Source organism: Saccopteryx bilineata, chromosome 5, assembly GCF_036850765.1.
Source record: "Saccopteryx bilineata isolate mSacBil1 chromosome 5, mSacBil1_pri_phased_curated, whole genome shotgun sequence".
Lineage (NCBI taxonomy): Eukaryota > Metazoa > Chordata > Mammalia > Chiroptera > Emballonuridae > Saccopteryx > Saccopteryx bilineata.
In genome coordinates this window covers 12,779,854-12,798,826 of record NC_089494.1, presented here as the reverse complement: position 1 = coordinate 12,798,826, position 18,973 = coordinate 12,779,854, and positions in this window count along the sequence as shown.

Sequence of the window (18,973 nt, the reverse complement as noted above, 5' to 3'; positions counted from 1 at the left end):
CAGCTTTTATTACCTACTTCCTGATGATTTTTCTTTGTTGGGAATGAGCAGTACGAATCTTCAATAGTTCTGATAAATATACTCTGATAGCAATATCTGTTTGGAATTTCAATTAATGTTTAAACATATATGCTCTTTTGCAACTGGGTAAAAATGGTCAGAAAAATTTTCATGGTGCTAGTTTAAGTTGCATGTTCATTTCTTTCTGTTTTCTAAGTGTTCTGATGTTTTTGTCTATCTTAATACATATTTGTGGATTGATCAAGGCTGAAAATGGAAGAAATTATTGAAGAAAATATTTCATTTTTACTCATACAAATTTATTTTATATATTTAAATTTTAAGATGTGCTTACTTTTTAGTTAGTCTAAAAATAATGAGGCTGTTTTGATATACAGTTGGCCCTTGGACAATACTAGTTTGAACTGTATGGGTCCCACTATATGTGAATTTTTCCCCCCATAAATACTTGCATTGTTTTCCAACCATGGTTTGGAGCCCCTGGATGCAAAAGGGGCTCTAATGTGTACATTGATCTAGCCCATTTTATATTGGGCACTTGAGCTTCACTTGAGATTTTGATGTTCGTGGGAGTTCCTGGAACCAATCTCCCAAGATATTGAGGGACAATTAAATTTGGGGGGGAGTTAAATGTTATACACAGATTACTGACTGTGTGTCGGTTGACGCTCCCAAACCCCATGTTGTTCAAGGGTCAATGACACTATTTCTATTTGGATTTAAGTGAATTTTGGTAAACGAAGTGGTTGTGGAAATGTGAAATACAGAGTAAGATGAATCTTAAAGGCCATCTAGTCTAACCACCTATCAGATGATCAAATCTGTTTCACAACATCTCTGTAATGGATTATTCACCCTGTATTTGAATATTTCCCCTGAGAGATGGTGTCCTTACTTACTTTTTATAATTTTTTCCCATTGATTTGAGAGAGAGCGAGAGAGGAAGTGAGATGAGGGGGCAGGGAGAGAGAGAGAGAGAAAAGCATCACCTCATTGTTCCTCTTAGTTGTTCCATTTAGGTATGCTTCTCATATGTGCCTTGACTGGGGATCAAACCCATGACTTCGGCTGGCCAGGATGGCGCTCTATCTACTGCTTCACCTGGCTAAGGCCTCCACTTTCTTTTTAATTAAAATTATTTACATTGCTTAAAAATTGGCCTCCATGTAGTTTGTTCTTAGCACATCTCTTTGGTGAGGAGAAGCATATATCTAATTTCTGTTTTAATGAAAATTCTTGTTCCATCATGTTGTAATGAGTGTCTACTTTCTGAATAAATATTTCAATTTTTCAACTGTTTGTGATCTAATGTGGTTTCGCGGGCTTTGAGTCCATCATGGCTGCTCTCCTTCAAACAGGTTTCCATTTGTTGATAGGCTCCCTGAACTATGATATCCAGGTCTAAATGTGTTCTCTTGAAGGCATCCAACTAGCTTAGAGTATACTGACATACCTTCTGTAAGTGTTCTGTGGAAAATATTCCCCCAAAGTGGGTAGTAAAGATCATTCTTGAAATTGTATTCAGTCAACAAAGCAAGAAATAAAAGTAGCTTGTATAACTTTTGAAATATAAAGATGTCAGTATTTGTAAACAATTTGAATGTATAGCTAGAAAGCCCCTAAAATGAATCAAAAATGTTATTTTGTAATCTACCCCTAAGCTAAAAAATAAACACTTAAAAACCAGGAGTTTTTCAAAACACTGTTAATAACTATTTAGAAAAAAATTATTGAAAAGTATTGCACTGACAAGAAGCCCTCAATGAGAAAAAGCTCAGTAGTTACTTTTTTAAGTTTGTAAGGTTTATAGTGAAGAAAATTTAGCATTTTACTAAGATAGGAAACTTAACAAGACAAAGTTTATGTTCCTTGTGAAAGGAATGTATAGTTGAAAAAAATAAAATAATTTTATGAACCAACAATATTGAGTGAAAAAGTAGTATATCCAATTATATATAAAATAAAATTAAAACCATGTAAAAACAATTAGAAGAACTCCTAAAGTAATACAAGTTCTATCTCTGTCTCATAGAAGTTTGGATAATTTTTATTGACTTCTGTATGTTATCTGAACTTTTAAAAATTCTATAGTTACCCAAAAGTCTCCCATAATGAAAAAAATTAAGTTGTGAAGATAAAATAGATGCGAAAGAAATTTATTAAAATGAACTGACATTGCATTTTGGGGGGACTTTTTGACTTTCAAATAAGTCAGACAGCTAGCTAGTGAGAACCGGAAACTTTCTTTACCAAACTAGTTTTAGCCTTTAATAATTGTAATACCGCCTGACCTGTGGTGGTGCAGTGGATAAAGCGTCGACCTGGAAATGCTTAGGTCGCTGGTTCAAAACCCTGGGCTTGCCTGGTCAAGGCACAAAAGGGAGTTGATGCTTCCAGCTCCTCCCCTCTTCTCTCTCTCTGTTTCTCTCTCCTCTCTCTCCCTCTCTGTCTCTCTCTCTCCTCTCTAAAAATGAATAAATAAAATAAATAAATAAAAAAATAATTGTAATACTGATTTAAAAAATTGGATGAATGAATGCAAGCTGCTTAGAATTAGTAAATTTTTATTTAAAGCTAAGAGAGAATTGACAATTCGCTATTTGGGATTTGTTTTTTTAAAGGGATGTGAATGTCTTATGCAGCGAGAGAAGATGGACTCAGAGAGCCCCGTGTTGGAAACTGACTTGTTCAGTGAAGGAGACAGCTTACTGGGTCACATGAGAGGAGGGGGAAGTGGTGACAGAGGCTCAGGGAGCACAATTCCAGTGCTAGACCCCAGGGAGTCCAGTCTGACAAGTAGACACAGTATCGGAAGTTCATGGCAAGGGCTGACAGGTAATTCACGCAAGAACTGGTTTGGGGATCTAGCCCAAAGGCTAGCAGAGCAGGTAGTTGTTGGTTTGTAGAAGAGCCCTGGTCACAGTCACCGTGACTCCCTGATGGAGCTTTGGGACTTTATTTTGAACTAACAAAATCAAGAGTGTGAGCTCTCTTTCTAGATCAGAGGTTTTCAGACTCTTCAAATACCTGGGAGTGCTTGCTTAACATGTGTCTTGAGCACAACCCTAGACCTATTGTGGACTCTTTTGCAGTAAATTAGGAAGCTCCCTGGTGTATTTGTAGGCATATAAAAGTTCTACGATTATTCTAGAGCAGTACTGTCCAACAGAACACATATGCCATTATAAAACCACACGTGCAATTATACATTTTCTAGTAGTCACATTAAAAAGTAAAAGAAACATTAATTTTAATATGTCTTATTTAACACAGTATATCCCAAATATTAGCACTTCAACATGCAAGTAAATATAAAAATTGCAAATAAGATATTTTACATAGTTTTTCTCATGCTAAGTCTTTAAAATGCAGTGTGTATTTTACAGTTAAAGCCCATCACAATTTAGACACTAAATTATCACTGGAAATACTTTGTCTGTATTTAGATTTCATAAAATTGACAGTTGAAAAAGGAAATTTGCATGCCCAGTGGTTGCAAACATGCTTAAATGCACCTGGATGTTGGTTCTCTGCACAGAGTCTCCTGTGACCGCCCCCCTCTGCCCCCCGGGCTCAGCAGAGGTCTTAGTGATCCCGTCTCTGGCTCTTCTCTGATTTCACCTGCAACCCCTCCCTCCCCTTGCTCCAGCACTCTGCTCTGGCCCAGTTACACTGGCTCCTCAATTCTGTCAACGCTCCAGGCACATTTCTGATTTAGGGCCCTGGTCGCTGCTGTCCCTGTTATTGAGGGTGTTCGCCCCTGATGCCCACACAGCTAATTTCCTCGTCATCTCCACCAGGCAGCTGCCGTAATCAACCTCATGCCTCCAGTCTCCAGCAGGAGTCGGCACTGAGCTGACAGAGCAGGTCTTTGGCTCTTCCCACATCTGAGGGCCAAGTTTTTATTTATTTTTTAAAAATTTTATTTATTCATTTGAAAGAGGAGACACAAGGGGGGAGGAGCAGGAAGCATCAACTCCCATATGTGCCTTGACCTGCTAAGCCCAGGGTTTCGAACCGGCGACCTCAGCTTCCTAGGTCGACGCTTTATCCACTGCGCCACCACAGGTCAGGCAGGGGCCAAGTTTTTAAACAGGAGATTCCATTAGCACATCTGCTTCCCAGACCAGAGAGAGTCGCACCAAGCTCCTTCCTTCAATCCTCCTCAAACAAATAATCACACAGCGTGTTCTCTTTCTGGACATAAAATCATGCTTTTCTGAAATATGGTATGTAAGATTGACATGTGGCTTCCTTCTCTGTCAGAACCTGCAGTTTTGGTCAGTGACCGAAGATGAGGGAGTTTAGATTAGAAACCGGGGAGTATGACTGCATCCTCTTCGCTTGACAGTGCATCCTTCTGGGTGGAGAAACTCAACCCCTTACCCTCAAAGACATACTACAAAAATGTCACTTATATGAAACCTCACGTCTCCTTTTTCAAGTAGGCATACGTCCTGCTGTTTGTTATAACTTATTTAAACAACTGCTGAGAACTTCCATCTTTGCAGCATTTACTGGGAATTCACCTTGACCTTGAACTTAATATGTAGCTATTGTCAGAAGTGATTTCCCAGGTGACCGAAAGTATCTGGTGTTGCTGTGAGCCCCGGCTCAGGAGCAGATTTGACAGTCTGCCGTCTCGCCGTTGTCTTGACATGTGAGGGCCACACAGTGGCAGAGCAGTCATGTGGAAAGGTTTGATGGGACCGACCTCCATGAAGTGCTGAGAAGCCTGTGAGAGGGACATTTCAAGGCACCAGGGTCTGACTCACATGAAAGAAATGAGCTGTTTCCCCGTGCAGCCACAGGTGAGGTGACCTTGGTTTGGCCAGCTTTGTGTACAAGCAGACTTTCATGGACAGGCATGGGAAGGAATGTCTACCATCTGATGGGCCACCCCTGTCCTGAGGTGAGTTTCCAACGAGAATAAGAAGTCCAAGGACTCCCTGAGACTGGCCCTGTGTGTGCAAAAAAATGTGAACTGATATAACGAACAAGATCCTGGGTCCTAAGGTTCTAACTTCTACCCTGATGCTAAGTCACTAAATCGTACTAACAAAATCTGGGTGTTGCAGAAATTACAAAGTAAATGCTTACACAGAGAGGCAGGTGATGATGATGATGATGATGATGATGATGATGATGATGATGAAAGGAGATGCTGAGTCAGCAACTATTCAGCACCAGACACTTGGCAGAAAGGGCTGCAGCTCCAGTATTTCCAGTTCTTTCGGCTTTGCAAATGGTGTTGAGAATCTAGATTTTGTGGGATCTCTACATTTTTATAGATGGGTAACTAATTGAAACTTTCAGATATACTGCGTAGATCCAACAAAACAAATTAGAATAGACAAAGTTCCTTGGCGGCAGAGTCATTCTCTTCCTTGAGAAGCTAAGGACCAGAACAGTTATGCAGCGTTCTAAGATCAGCTTGCTTCAATGAACGTTTACTGAGGGCCAAGTCTAAGTCTCCAAGCAAGATATCCTGTAAGGGTCTAGCTCCATGGACGTCCAGCTGCCAGACCCAGTCAACTCTTTTTTTCTTCCCTGAGTCTTTTCACTATCTTCATCTGTAAAGGGAACATATGGATGGATAGTTATCTCTATGGCAAACTGAGAAAATGAAATGAATTTATGCTGACAAACGCACCTCAGTGCTGTAAAATTAGTGAGTTTTCAAGAAGTGTTAGTTGAGTAGCATCAAGCTGGAGAACGCAAGGTTGCTGGTTGATCGTTTCACCTGCTGTCTAGCCTTGGTCCCGCAGAGGGAGGCTTTCAGAGGTGAAGAGAGGAGAAGGTTGGAAAGGCACAGACGGTCGGGGAGCAGACCTGTCTGTGTGGTCTGATCCAAGCTTGGGCACTTTAGGGCTGTGTGACTGCAAGCAAATTATTTCCCTCTGCTGAGCCCCAGAATTTGTAGTTGCATAGAAATCCATCTTGGAATTTATGGGCCAAACGGGAAGAAATGACATCTTTACCTTATTGAGTTCTTGTTATGACATTTATTCAGATCTACTTTAAGTACTTTAATAATATTTTGTAATTTTATCCATAGAAACTTTCCATTTATTTTATTATGTGACACTTTCATTTAGCTCTAAGGATTTCAAAATTTCTATTGTTATCATCTCATTCATTCATTCAATATTTATTTACTTTTTTACCATGTGTCAAGCCTTGTTTAAAGCACTCGACATTTACTAGTGATCAAAAGACAGAACTTCCTACCTTTATGTAATATATATTCTAGTTAGAAGACGGCAAAGAAACACAGTGAATAAACACAATGTAAAGCATGTTAGAAGGGAAATAGAAATATAAAGCAAGAGAAAGGGGCACAGAATGCCAAGTGAGGGCAGTGAAAGTTCAATGTTAAATTCATTTTTAAATAGAGCAATTCGGAAAGATGTCATTGTGAAAGTGACCTGCGGGAAGGGAGAAAACAACTGGTGGGAAAACAACATTTCACTGTGACAGAGAGAACAAAGCACTGATGGAACTGTACTCTTGCTACATCTGAGGACATCACGGAGTCTAGTGTGAATTGAATGGAATGTGGAATGGAGAAAATAATAGAAAATGCCAGCAAGGTCATGGAGAGCCAGATCATGTGCGCTCTGTAGGCTGCTGTGTAAACTGTGGTTTATTTTCCCAAGGGATAAACTTTTAAAATCCACTTACATTTATTGTTATTATCAATCGATTTGGATTTATTTCTATTTGTATTCTCTATGTGCAATTCTTTTGTCTCTGCTTCCTTATCTTCCTCTACCCTTGGTATCTGATGGCTTAATAAAATTCCCTTTAGGTAGCATGGATGTTAAAGATCCAGCCTCTGAAAACGCTCTCTGGGTTGAGTTCTGGCTCTGCCACTTCCTGGCTACATGACCTTGGGCCAGTTACTTAACTTCTCTGTGAGGACCTGCTGGAGAGGGTTGCATAGGCGCATTTCTCCCATTGGGAGGGGTGAGGATGCTCGCAAGCACCTCACACAGTGGCTATCAGTAAGCACCCCAAACTTGTTTGTTGTTATGCTGCTGGTTTGGAATTAGTATATTGGTTTTATTTTATTCTAATATATACCATTAATTGTTTAATGTACATTTTTTTTATAATGTGAAAAGTTATTCAATATTTTTTCTCCTTTTGACCACTGCAAAACCTAACATAATTTAAATTTTCTTGAAATATTTCTTATTTGTTATTGTTATTTAGAATTTGGTTTTGAAAAATAGGCTTTGTTTTTTTTTTGTGGTCATCAGATTGTTTCTATGATTACCCCATTTTGTCCCTGGATTCATCTTTCTTCTTGCTTTTGTGCATTTTCTTTTTTACCAGTTCTTCTTTTTCTTCTCTATTTTTTTCTTCCTTTTCCAAGCGAGAGGAGGAGAGATAGAGACAGACTTCTGCATACACTTAGACCTGGATCTATCCAGCAACCCTCCATTTGGGGCCAATGCTCTGCCCATCTGGGGCCATGTTTTCAATTGAGCTATTTTTAGCACCAGAGGCAGAGGCTCCACAGAGCCATCTTCAGGACCTTGGGCCAATGCAGTTGAGCCATGGCTGTAGGAGTGGAAGAGAGAGAGAGACAGAAGAGGGAGGGGTGGAGAAGCAGATGGTCACTTCCCTTGTGTGCTCTGACTGGGAATCAAACGGGGGACATCCACACATTGGGCTGATGCTCTACCACTTAGCCAACCAGCAAGGGCTTACCAGTTCTTTTAATGAGGGTTGGTGGAAGTGTAATCTATGCTTGTGTTAACTAAACAAGCTTTTATTTTGTCCTCATTTGTGAATGAGAGTTTAGTTAAATGTAAAATTCCATAACATCTATAAGGACCTCTGAAAATTCCCAGCTGTCACTGTACGTCATTAACCTTTCTTTTAAACATCATCTTTCAACTATGAAATTGTGAAATGGCTCTGAAAGTGACAGTAGAGAGATGCAGGTGCAGTGATTTCAATGCCCTGGGTCTTTTCTTTCTCCCATTTGCCTCCATTTCACCTCCATGTTGGTCATTGTTGATGGAATCAGAGAAAACACTGTGGCTTCAGCAACACCCCCACCCTATGAAGAGATATGGGCAGGATCTGCATTGTTCTCTCTGCCCATTCAGCTTTCATTTCTCCAGTATCCTTGCCCACGTGAAGGTAACTGTACTGGCGTGGACTCTCTGGATAAAAGGAATTCATTTGTTCAGCAAAATAAATAGATATGTAAACAAAAAAATAATTAATTAGAGAAATAAAAATTAACATCTGAATACGATTGTTCTACTGGCTTTTGGCGCCTATTGTTAATAAGCATGTTGAAAACTTAAATGCTCATTCCTTTATTAATAACTGTGAGATGTCTTTTTTTTTTTGTATTTTTTCTGAAGCTGGAAACGGGGAGAGACAGTCAGACAGACTCCCGCATGCGCCCCACCGGGATCCACCGGGCACGCCCACCAGGGGACGCTCTGCTCACCAGGGGGTGATGCTCTGCCCCTCCGGGGCGTTGCTCTGCCACGACCAGAGCCACTCTAGCACCTGGGGCAGAGGCCAAGGAGCCATCCCCAGTGCCTGGGCCATCTTTGCTCCAATGGAGCCTTGGCTGCGGGAGGGGAAGACAGAGACAGAGAGGAAGGAGAGGGGGAGGGGTGGAGAAGCAGATGGGCACTTCTCCTGTGTGCCCTGGCCGGGAATCGAACCCAGGACTTCTGCACGCCAGGCTGACGCTCTACCACTGAGCCAGCCAGCCAGGGCCTGAGATGTCTCTTTGATTTTCTATAATTTCATTAAGATATGACTTTATCACGGTTATCCTGCTCAGTATTCATGGTGAGCTTCTGATCTGTTCACAGGCCTGTCGTGAAGGCTGAATAATCTGCTTACCTTTCAATTTTCATGGCTGTGCTGCTCTTGCCTCAGTCCCCGTGTCCCTCCGCAGACCCTTCTCTGATGTGGGAGGCTGCTCTCCTCAGGGTCTGCACGCATCTTGTCGGTCTTGGCCTGAAAACTCTTCCCAAGTCTGCCCTTGCAAATCCCTACCTATCCCTCTGGTCCTAGCTTAAGGTCTTAGCTTAAGTGTTCCTTCCTCGGAGATGCCTGCATGAACCCCTGGCCAGGTTAGGAGACCACAGTGCATTCCCTTATGAAACTCCAGACAGTTCTTTTGTAATGCTTATCAAAATGGTAAGAAACATCCCTTCTGCATTGGCCGTTATCTCTGTATTTTTGAACTCCTTGAAAGCAGGGACTGAGCTTACCTTGTTCACAATTGCATTCCTGGAACTTGACGGTACAAGTCCGGTCCTTCCAAGAAGCCGATGCGAGACAGAATTTGATGTACAGGAAATTTATTAGGGGAATGCCTGTGCAGCGCAGAGGAGAAGGAGCCAGAAACGGGCAGGGAGAGTCAGGGGGCAGAGAAGGAATGGATGGATAAGGAAAAATGTCAGACTGCTGACAACGTGGCCAGGCCAGTGTGGCGTCCCTAAGCAAAAGTTGCTTCTTAGAAAAAATCTTGCATTGGGCAGGAATCTCTAGCGCTGGTAACCCTGCTGGGCTCAGCACCGACCAACAGTTCGGGGGTAGTGTGGTTTGCGCATGCTCATGGCAGATCTGCAGGCGTGGCAACCCAGCGAGGCCGTTAGGCAATAGTGTTCCCCATTACGTGTTCTCTCGATGGAGGTCTGTGTGGGTCCTTCCACGGCCACCAGGTCAGTGTGGTACTTGGAGTGGGCTGCATTGTATCTCCCAAAAAGATCTTATTTAGAAGAAGGGTCTTTGCTGATATAGTTGAGACCTTTGAGATGAGATCAATGGTTGAGAGTCACCAGCAGGTGTTGGATTGGGCGGGGCACACATAGAACACACCCGTCATCCTGGGAGGTCTTTTGAACACCGCTCTTCTCCAGTATGTTATTTGTATTAGGCAACATGATGTGTGTATGTGTGTATGTACATAGTCACAGGCACGTTGACTAAAACCGTGTTGAAAGAATGCCTGAACAATGCAGTGATCCACAGGGCTGGGCAAGCTGGTCCTCTTTCCTGACCCTCTGGCTCTCTTTTTCTCTTCCTACCTCCCTGTCATCCTCCAAATCCTACAGGAAATCAGACAATTCAAGTGTCTCCCACGGACCCTTGCATTGCCTGACTGATTCCACATTTTGAATGTTTGTTTACGTTTTTAAAGGAGAACTTCACTTCTCTAAATAGTGATTCTCAGCTTAGGCTGTCTGTGTGTGTTGGTGTGCTTGTGCTTGTTAAGTTGTTGGAGGGAGTTATGGAGAGGATGTGATTGCTGGTCGACTTGTGAGATGCATCTGGCCACCAGAGGCTCCTCTGACCCCTCCCACCCTTGTTCTGACCCCAGTCCCCTCACTAAGAGCTACTTCAAGGACATAGCCACAGTGATCAATGGGGACCATACTATTTGATCTCTTGGGTGTCTTGGGTCAGAGAAAACTTGAGCACAGTCTACAAGCGTTGACATTCTTCCGATGATCACGTGATGATGATCCTAGGATCATCCACCTTCACATGCAGGTCTGTGAGGAGAACTCACGCCAAACCAGTGGAATGTTTTGTCTTTCTGAGAGGCCATTACTCACAAATACTATTCCTGAGAGTAAAACTGTTACAGAAATAACCTCCCCCCAAAAGTGACCCATTAGAAACACTTTGGTTTTAGAAAGCCAGTTGGTTGGAAATGTGTCTGGTTTCATAGACAAAGAGAAATCTGTCTATTATAGCTGTGCACAACTTTGGTTATTATTAATCATTAATAAAATGGAATGTGAAAAATTTTCATTTTCACTTAGAGTCTTTTATAGCGTGGTGTTTCTGCTTTGGCCCCATTTATTGTAACAGTTTTAAACAGACCACAGTGCCTCTTGACTTTGAAAAAGGCGCTCCCTCTTCCCCAAAGAGAGTCACCTTTCATTGGTTCATGTTCCATAGTATTACTCAGTCTTCCTCTTGGATTAACTTTTGCCATCATAAGCCCTAAAGAGGGTAGCGTCACCTCGACAGTCAGTATATGTTTGCTCCTAGTCCTAGAGGTAATGGCTTCAATAGCCTTCATGATGTCAACATTTTGCTTATCAGCACTTCCTTTACTGAATGATGCTCTGTTGACCTGTCTCCCTTTGGCCAGTACCTTGAATAGGAGTATAGAGAATTATGTTTGAAATGAAGGGGGAAAACAGAGTAGAGAAGGAAGAAGTCAACATTGTAATGACTTGATCAACATCCTGAACATTTTTGTAATTCAATAAATTATACCAGACTTGCTGTGTTTGGACCCTTGAAAGTCTGTGGATTCCATCCAGTTATTATTTTGATTTTTTTTTTTTATAATTTTATTTTTTTAATGGGGTGACATCAATAAATCAGGATACATATATTCAAAGATAACAAGTCCAGGTTATCTTGTCGTTCAATTATGTTGCATACCCACCACCCAAAGTCAGATTGTCCTCTGTCACCTTCTATCTTGTTTTCTTTGTGCCACTCCCCCACCCCCTATCCCTCTCCCATTCCCCCCTCCCCCCCATAACCACCACACTTTTATCAATGTCTCTTAGTTTCACTATTATGTCCCACCTACGTATGGAATAATACAGTTCCTGTTTTTTTCTGATTTACTTATTTTGCTTCGTATCATGTTATCAAGATCCCACCATTTTGCTGTAAATGTTCCGATGTCATCATTTCTTATGGCTGAGTAGTATTCCATAGTGTATATGTGCCACATCTTCTTTATCCAGTCATCTATTGATGGGCTTTTTGGTTGTTTCCATGTCCTGGCCACTGTGAACAATGCTGCAATAAACATGGGGCTGCATGTGTCTTTATGTATCAATGTTTCTGAGTTTTTGGGATATATACCCAGTAGAGGGATTGCTGGGTCATAAGGTAGTTCTATTTTCAGTTTTTTGAGGAACCATCATACTTTCTTCCATAATGGTTGTACTACTTTACATTCCCACCAACAGTGTATGAGGGTTCCTTTTTCTCCACAGCCTCTCCAACATTTGCTATTACCTGACTTGCTAATAACAGCTAATCGAACAGGTGTGAGGTGGTATCTCATTGCCGTTTTGATTTGCATTTCTCTAATAGCTAAAGAAGATGAGCATCTTTTCATATATCTGTTGGCCATTTGTATTTCTTCCTGGGAGAAGTGTCTATTCATATCCTCTTCCCATTTTTTTATTGGATTGTTTGTTTGTTTGTTGTTGAGTTTTATGAGTTCTTTGTATATTTTGGATATTAGGCCCTTATCTGAGCTGTTGTTTGAAAATATCATTTCCCATTTAGTTGGCTTTCTGTTTATTTTGTTATCAGTTTCTCTTGCTGAGCAAAAACTTCTTAGTCTGATGTAGTCCCATTCATTAATTTTTGCCTTCACTTCTCTTGCCATTGGAGTCAAATTCATAAAATGCTCTTTAAAACCCAGGCCCATGAGTTGAGTACCTATGTCTTCTTCTATGTACTTAATTGTTTCAGGTCTTATGTTTAGATCTTTGATCCATTTTGAGTTAATTTTTGTACAGGGGGAGAGACTGTAGTCCAGTTTCATTCTTTTGCATGTGGCTTTCCAGTTTTCCCAGCACCATTTATTGAAGAGGCTTTCTTTTCTCCATTGTGTGTTGTTGGCCCCTTTATCAAAAATTATTTGACTATATATATGTGGTTTTATTTCTGGACTTTCTATTCTGTTCCATTGGTCTGAGTGTCTATTTTTCTGCCAATACCATGCTGTTTTGATTGTCGTGGCCCTATAATAGAGTTTGAAGTCAGGTATTGTTATGCCCCCAGCTTCATTCTTTTTCTTTAGGATTGCTTTGGCTATTCGGGGTTTTTTATAGTTCCATATAAATCTGATGATTTTTTGCTCTATTTCTTTAAAAAATGTCATTGGAAGTTTGATGGGAATTGCATTAAATTTGTATATTGCTTTGGGTAATATAGCCATCTTGATTATATTTATTCTTCCTAGCCAAGAACAAGGTATATTCTTCCATCTCATTATATCTTTTTCGATTTCCCTTAACAATGGTTTATAGTTTTCATTATATAAGTCCTTTACATTCTTTGTTATGTTTATTCCTAAGTATTTTATTTTTTTTGTTGCAATCGTGAAGGGGATTATTCTTTTGAGTTCCTTCTCAGTTGTTTCATTGTTGGCATATAGAAAGGCTATTGACTTCTGAATGTTAATTTTGTATCCTGCGACCTTACTGTATTGGCTTATTGTTTCTAGTAGTCTTTTTGTGGATTCTTTGGGGTTTTCGATGTATAGGATCATATCATCTGCAAAAAGTGATACCTTTACTTCTTCTTTTCCGATATGGATGCCTTTTATTTCTTTGTCTTGTCTGATTGCTGTGGCGAGAACCTCTAGTACCACATTAAATAAGAGTGGAGAGAGTGGACAACCCTGTCTTGTTCCTGATTTAAGGGGGAAAGCCTTCAGTTTAGTGCCATTTAACATGATGTTAGCTGATGGTTTATCATATATGGCCTTTATCATGTTGAGATATTTTCCTTCTATACCCATTTTGTTGAGAGTCTTAAACATAAAATTGTGTTGTATTTTATCGAAAGCCTTTTCTGCGTCTATTGATAAGATCTTGTGGTTTTTGTTCTTTGTTTTGTTGATATGGTGTATTACGTTAACCGTTTTACGTATGTTGAACCATCCTTGAGATTCTGTGATGAATCCCACTTGATCATGATGTATTACTTTTTTAATATGTTGTTGTATTCGATTTGCTAGTATTTTGTTTAGTATTTTAGCATCTGTATTCATTAGAGATATTGGTCTGTAGTTTTCTTTTTTTGTGCCATCCTTGCCTGGTTTTGGTATGAGGGTTATGTTGGCCTCATAAAATGTGTTTGGAAGTATTGCTTCTTCTTCAATTTTTTGGAAGACTTTGAGTAGAATAGGAACCAAGTCTTCTTTGAATGTTTGATAAAATTTGCTGGTGTAGCCGTCAGGGCCGGACTTTTATTTTTGGGGAGGTTTTTAATGGTTTTTTCTATTTCTTCTCTACTGATAGGTCTATTTAGGCTTTCTGCTTCTTCTTGACTCAGTCTAGGAAGGTTGTATTTTTCTAGGAATTTATCCATTTCTTCTAGGTTGTTGAATTTAGTGGCATAAAGTTTTTCATAGTATTCTACAATAATTCTTTGTATATCTACGGTGTCCGTGGTGATTTCTCCTCTTTCATTTTGGATTTTGTTTATATGAGTTCTTTCTCTTTTTTCCTTGGTAAGTCTTGCCAAGGGTTTGTCAATTTTGTTGATCTTTTCAAAGAACCAGCTCCTTGTTCTATTAATTTTTTCTATAGTTTTTCTGTTCTCTAATTCATTTATTTCTGCTCTGATTTTTATTATCTCCTTTCTTCGGCTGGTTTTGGGTTGTCTTTGTTCTTCTTTTTCTAGTTCCTTAAGGTGGGAAGTTAAGTGGTTCACTTGGGCTCTCTCTTGTTTGTTCATATATGCCTGAAGTGATATGAACTTCCCTCTTATCACTGCTTTTGCTGCATCCCATAGATTCTGATATGTCGTATTGTCATTTTCATTAGTCTGTATATATCTTTTGATCTCTGCACTTATTTCTTCTTTGACCCATTCATTTTTTAAAAGTATGTTGTTTAGTTTCCACATTTTTGTGGGATTTTTTTCCTCTTTTTTGCAGTTGAATTCTAGTTTCAAGGCTTTATGATCAGAAAATATGCTTGGTACAACTTCAATTTTTCTGAATTTGCTGATGTTGTTTTTGTGGCCCAACATATGGTCAATTCTTGAGAATGATCCATGTACACTGGAGAAAAATGTATACTCAGTCACTTTGGGATGAAATGTCCTGTAGATGTCTATCATATCCAGGTGCTCTAGTGTTTTGTTTAAGGCCACTATGTCTTTGTTGATTCTCTGTTTGGATGACCGATCTAGAGCCGTCAGCGGTGTATTGAGGTCTCCAAGTATGATTGTATTTTTGTCAGTTTTTGTTTTAAGATCAATAAGTAGCTGTCTTATATATTTTGGTGCTCCTTGGTTTGGTGCATATATATTAAGAATTGTTATGTCTTCTTGATTCAGTGTCCCCTTAGCCATTATGAAATGGCCATTTTTATCTCTGAGTACTTTTCCTGTCTTGTAGTCAGCATTATCCGATATGAGTATTGCTACACCTGCTTTTTTTTGGATGTTATTTGCTTGGAGTATTGTTTTCCAGCCTTTCACTTTGAATTTGTTTTTATCCTTGTTACTTAGATGAGTTTCCTGTAGGCAGCATACAGTTGGATTTTCTTTTTTAATCCATTCTGCTACTCTGTGCCTTTTTATTGGTGAGTTTAATCCGTTTACATTTAGTGTAATTATTGATACTTGTGAGTTCCCTATTGCCATTTTATATCTTGCTTTCTGTTAGTTTTGTGTCTTGTTTGATCCTTCTCTTTCGTTTTTCTATCTTTTGTTTTTATTTGGTTGTATTCCATACATCTTTCCTCTGTTGCTGTCTTTTTTATCTCATGTGCTTCTGTGGTGGTTTTTATCTCATGTGCTTCTGTGGTGGTTTTTTCAATGGTGGTTACCTTTGAGTAATGAAAAGGGTCCCTACCCTGTTCATTGTAGCGAACTATTTTGTGAGTACTTTTGCACTCCATCGTCCTTTGCTACTGTTAATCTCTATCTTCTCCCCCTCTTTCTTTTTGTTGTTGTCACAGTTTAAATTTGGTTTTATTGTGTTCTTCTTGGAGCTTTTACTTGTGGCTCTGTTTTTTTTTGTCCTTTGTATCTGATTGGAGAACCCCCTTTAGTAATTCCTGGAGTGGGGGTTTTCTGATGATAAATTCCCTCATCTTTTCTGTATCTGTGAATGTTTTTATTTCTCCTTCATATTTGAAGGATAGCTTTGATGGGTATAGTATTCGTGGCTGAAAGTTTCTCTCTTTCAGGACTTTAAATATTGGGGTCCACTCTCTTCTAGCTTGTAGAGTTTCTGCTGAGAAATCTGATGATAATCTAATGGGCCTTCCTTTATATGTTGTATTCTTCTTTTCCCTGGCTGCCTTGAGAATTTTTTCTTTGCTGTTGGTTTGTGTCAATTTCATTATGATATGCCTTGGAGTAGGTTTGTTGGGGTTAAGAAAACTTGGAGTTCTGTTTGCTTCTTGAACTTGAGGCTTTAGTTCTTTCCACAGGCTTGGGAAGTTCTCATCTATTATTTGTTTGAGTATGTTCTCCATTCCATTTTCTCTCTCTTCTCCCTCTGATATACCTATTATTCTTATGTTATTCTTTTTGATGGAGTCAGATAATTCTTGTAGGGCTATCTCATTTTTTTTAATTTTTGAGTCTCTTTCTTCTTCTCTCTGTTGTGCCTCAAGTTGCTTGTCTTCTATTTCACTAATCCTCTCTTCTATCTGACCTGTTCTATTAGCTAAGCTTGTTACTTCGTTTTTCAGCTCGTGAATTGAGTTTTTCATCTCTGTTTGATTTGTTTTTATAGTTTCAATTTCCTTGGACATATATTCTTTGTGTTCATTGAGTTGTTTTCTGAGCTCCCTAAATTGCCTTTCTGTGTTTTCTTGTATATCTCGGAGGATTTTTAGGATTTCTATCTTGAATTCTCTGTCATTTAGCTCCAAGGTTTCCAATATATTAAATTTTTTCTCCATAGATTTTTCCTCATCTAGCTGTGTTACCTCTTTCTTTTGTATCCATGATATTCAATTTTCTCTTCCTTAATGGCATCTGAGGGTGGTTTTGTTGATAGTATTAATGAGATTTAATAAAGAATAAAAAGTTAAAAAAATAATAAAAAAAATAAAAAATCGAAAGAGTTGTTTTTTTTAAAAAAAATTAATAATGAAATAAAGAAAAATAAAATAAAATAAAAATTTTAAAAAAAGGAAATTATTCCCCCCCTCCTTTTTTCCTCTCCTCTCCTCTCCCCTCTTTCTTGAGAAAATCTTGTGGTGGACTGTGAATTATAACAAACAATGCCTGTGATGGAGGGCCTGAATTGGGGAAAAGTAATGATGGGGCAAAAAAAAAAAAAAAAGGAAAAAAAAAAAAAAGAAGAAAAAAGAAAAAAAAAGAGCGTATGGACCCACAAAAAGCAAATAAGGAAAAAATTTGGGTCAAGAATAAAATGATTTGCTTTTAGGTGTTGGTTGTCTAAGAGTTATGATGAGAGGAATAAGAGGAAAACGGAAAAATGGGGACAAATTAAAAAATTACTATTGTATTTAGTGGAACAAGAACTAGATAATATGGAGAGCCAGGGATGGGAGCACTGCTAGTGAGTTAAAAAGGTGAAGTAAAAACCCCCCAAAATGCCACAAACATAGGTTTGAGTCCCAGATAAGATAATTTGTTTGTTATTGAGGTTTGAATGAGAGGAGATGTAAAGGAGAAAGGAAGAAACTAATATAGAGGGAGAGAAGAAAGAGAGAGAGAGAAAAAAAGAGGGAACCACTAAAAGAAGAAAAAAGAAAGGAGAGAGAGAGAGGGAGTTAAGGGTTTTGGAGTGCAACCCTCATAGAGAGAAAGGAAGAGAAGAGAAAAGATAATGGGAGATGATGTAACACTTATGGGCAGTGTAGTTCAAGGAGAGGAGAGAGTAAGACCGGTAGAGAGTTAATCGGCCAAATTGGAGGAGGAAAAAAAAGTATCAAGAATGAAGATAAGAGAAACAAACGAACAAATATAATAAAATGGGATAGTTATAAAGTCTGCAGATTATTCTTGATTTTGAGAGGTTATCTTCTTGCTTTTTCTTTTCTCTCCCTCTTCCTGGTCGGTGACTCTGTACCCCATGTTCTGCCCCTTTGGCACGCTCAGGTAGAGGTTTGCAGTTGATAAGTCTCTATGGCAATGTCATGTATTGTGCTTTAGTCTCGTTGGCAGTCGAAGCTCATTAGCATTTATAGGCTCCGACAGTGAGAGAGTCCGTGTTCCTGGAGCCTTTCTCCTAGTCTTTCCTTCCTCAATTAGTAGCCTGATAATCCAGCTATGGGGTTGCTGCTGCCTCTGCCTGGATAGTAAGAGGCTCAAAGAGCTGGCAACTCCCCACTCTATTTCCACTCAGCACAGGGCTCTGGGTAAGGCTCAGTCAGTCAGAGCTGCTAGCATAATCAGGCGGGCTTTCCGCCCACTCAAAGACCTCTGGCTCTGCCACTCTGTCCGGTAACACAAGCGGGTGCCCACTTCCGGGGCGCTTGGAGGAAACTCTCACTCACTGTCTGCAACCAGGATATCCGGCCAGCAGTCTCACGCTCTGAGTGAAACCCCCAACTGCAGGGAAAAGTTGTAGCGTTGGAATTGAGTCTCACTCCGTCCCCGTGCGTGGCTTTTGCCAGGCGCTGGGGCAGCTCGAGATTCCGCTTTGGCCCACACAAAGGCCCCTGACTCTGCCCCTCTGTGCGATAACATGGGCGTGCACTGCCGAGGCACTCGGAGGAATCTCTCATTCACTAACTGCGCGCGCAAACCAGGATATGAGGCCGGCTGCGTTTACCTCTGAGTGAAACCCCCAACCGCACAGAAAATCTCCACCGTTGGAATTAGTTCTCACTCCCTCCCATGCGTGGCTTTCCCAGGGCGCTGGGGCTGCCCAGAGACTCTGCCCTCGGCCCACAGAAAGGCCTCTGACCCTGCCTCTCCGTGGGGCAACACGGGCACCCACTCTCGGGGCCTAGGAAGAAATTCTCGCCCACTAACTGCGCACCGACCAGGAGACCGGGTAAAATGGCCGCTCCGCTTGTCTTTCTTTGTTTGGGTTTGGCGCGAGTGTTAGCTTGTATTGCCCAGGTTGCCACAGGATCAGATTTTCCTCGGCTTGGATCTCCGTACCACAGCCTGGTTTGGCCGTTTGTGCCGCGGCGGCCTGGATCTATTCACCCCCTTTGCCCGCCTCAGTTTCTATATTCACAGTTAC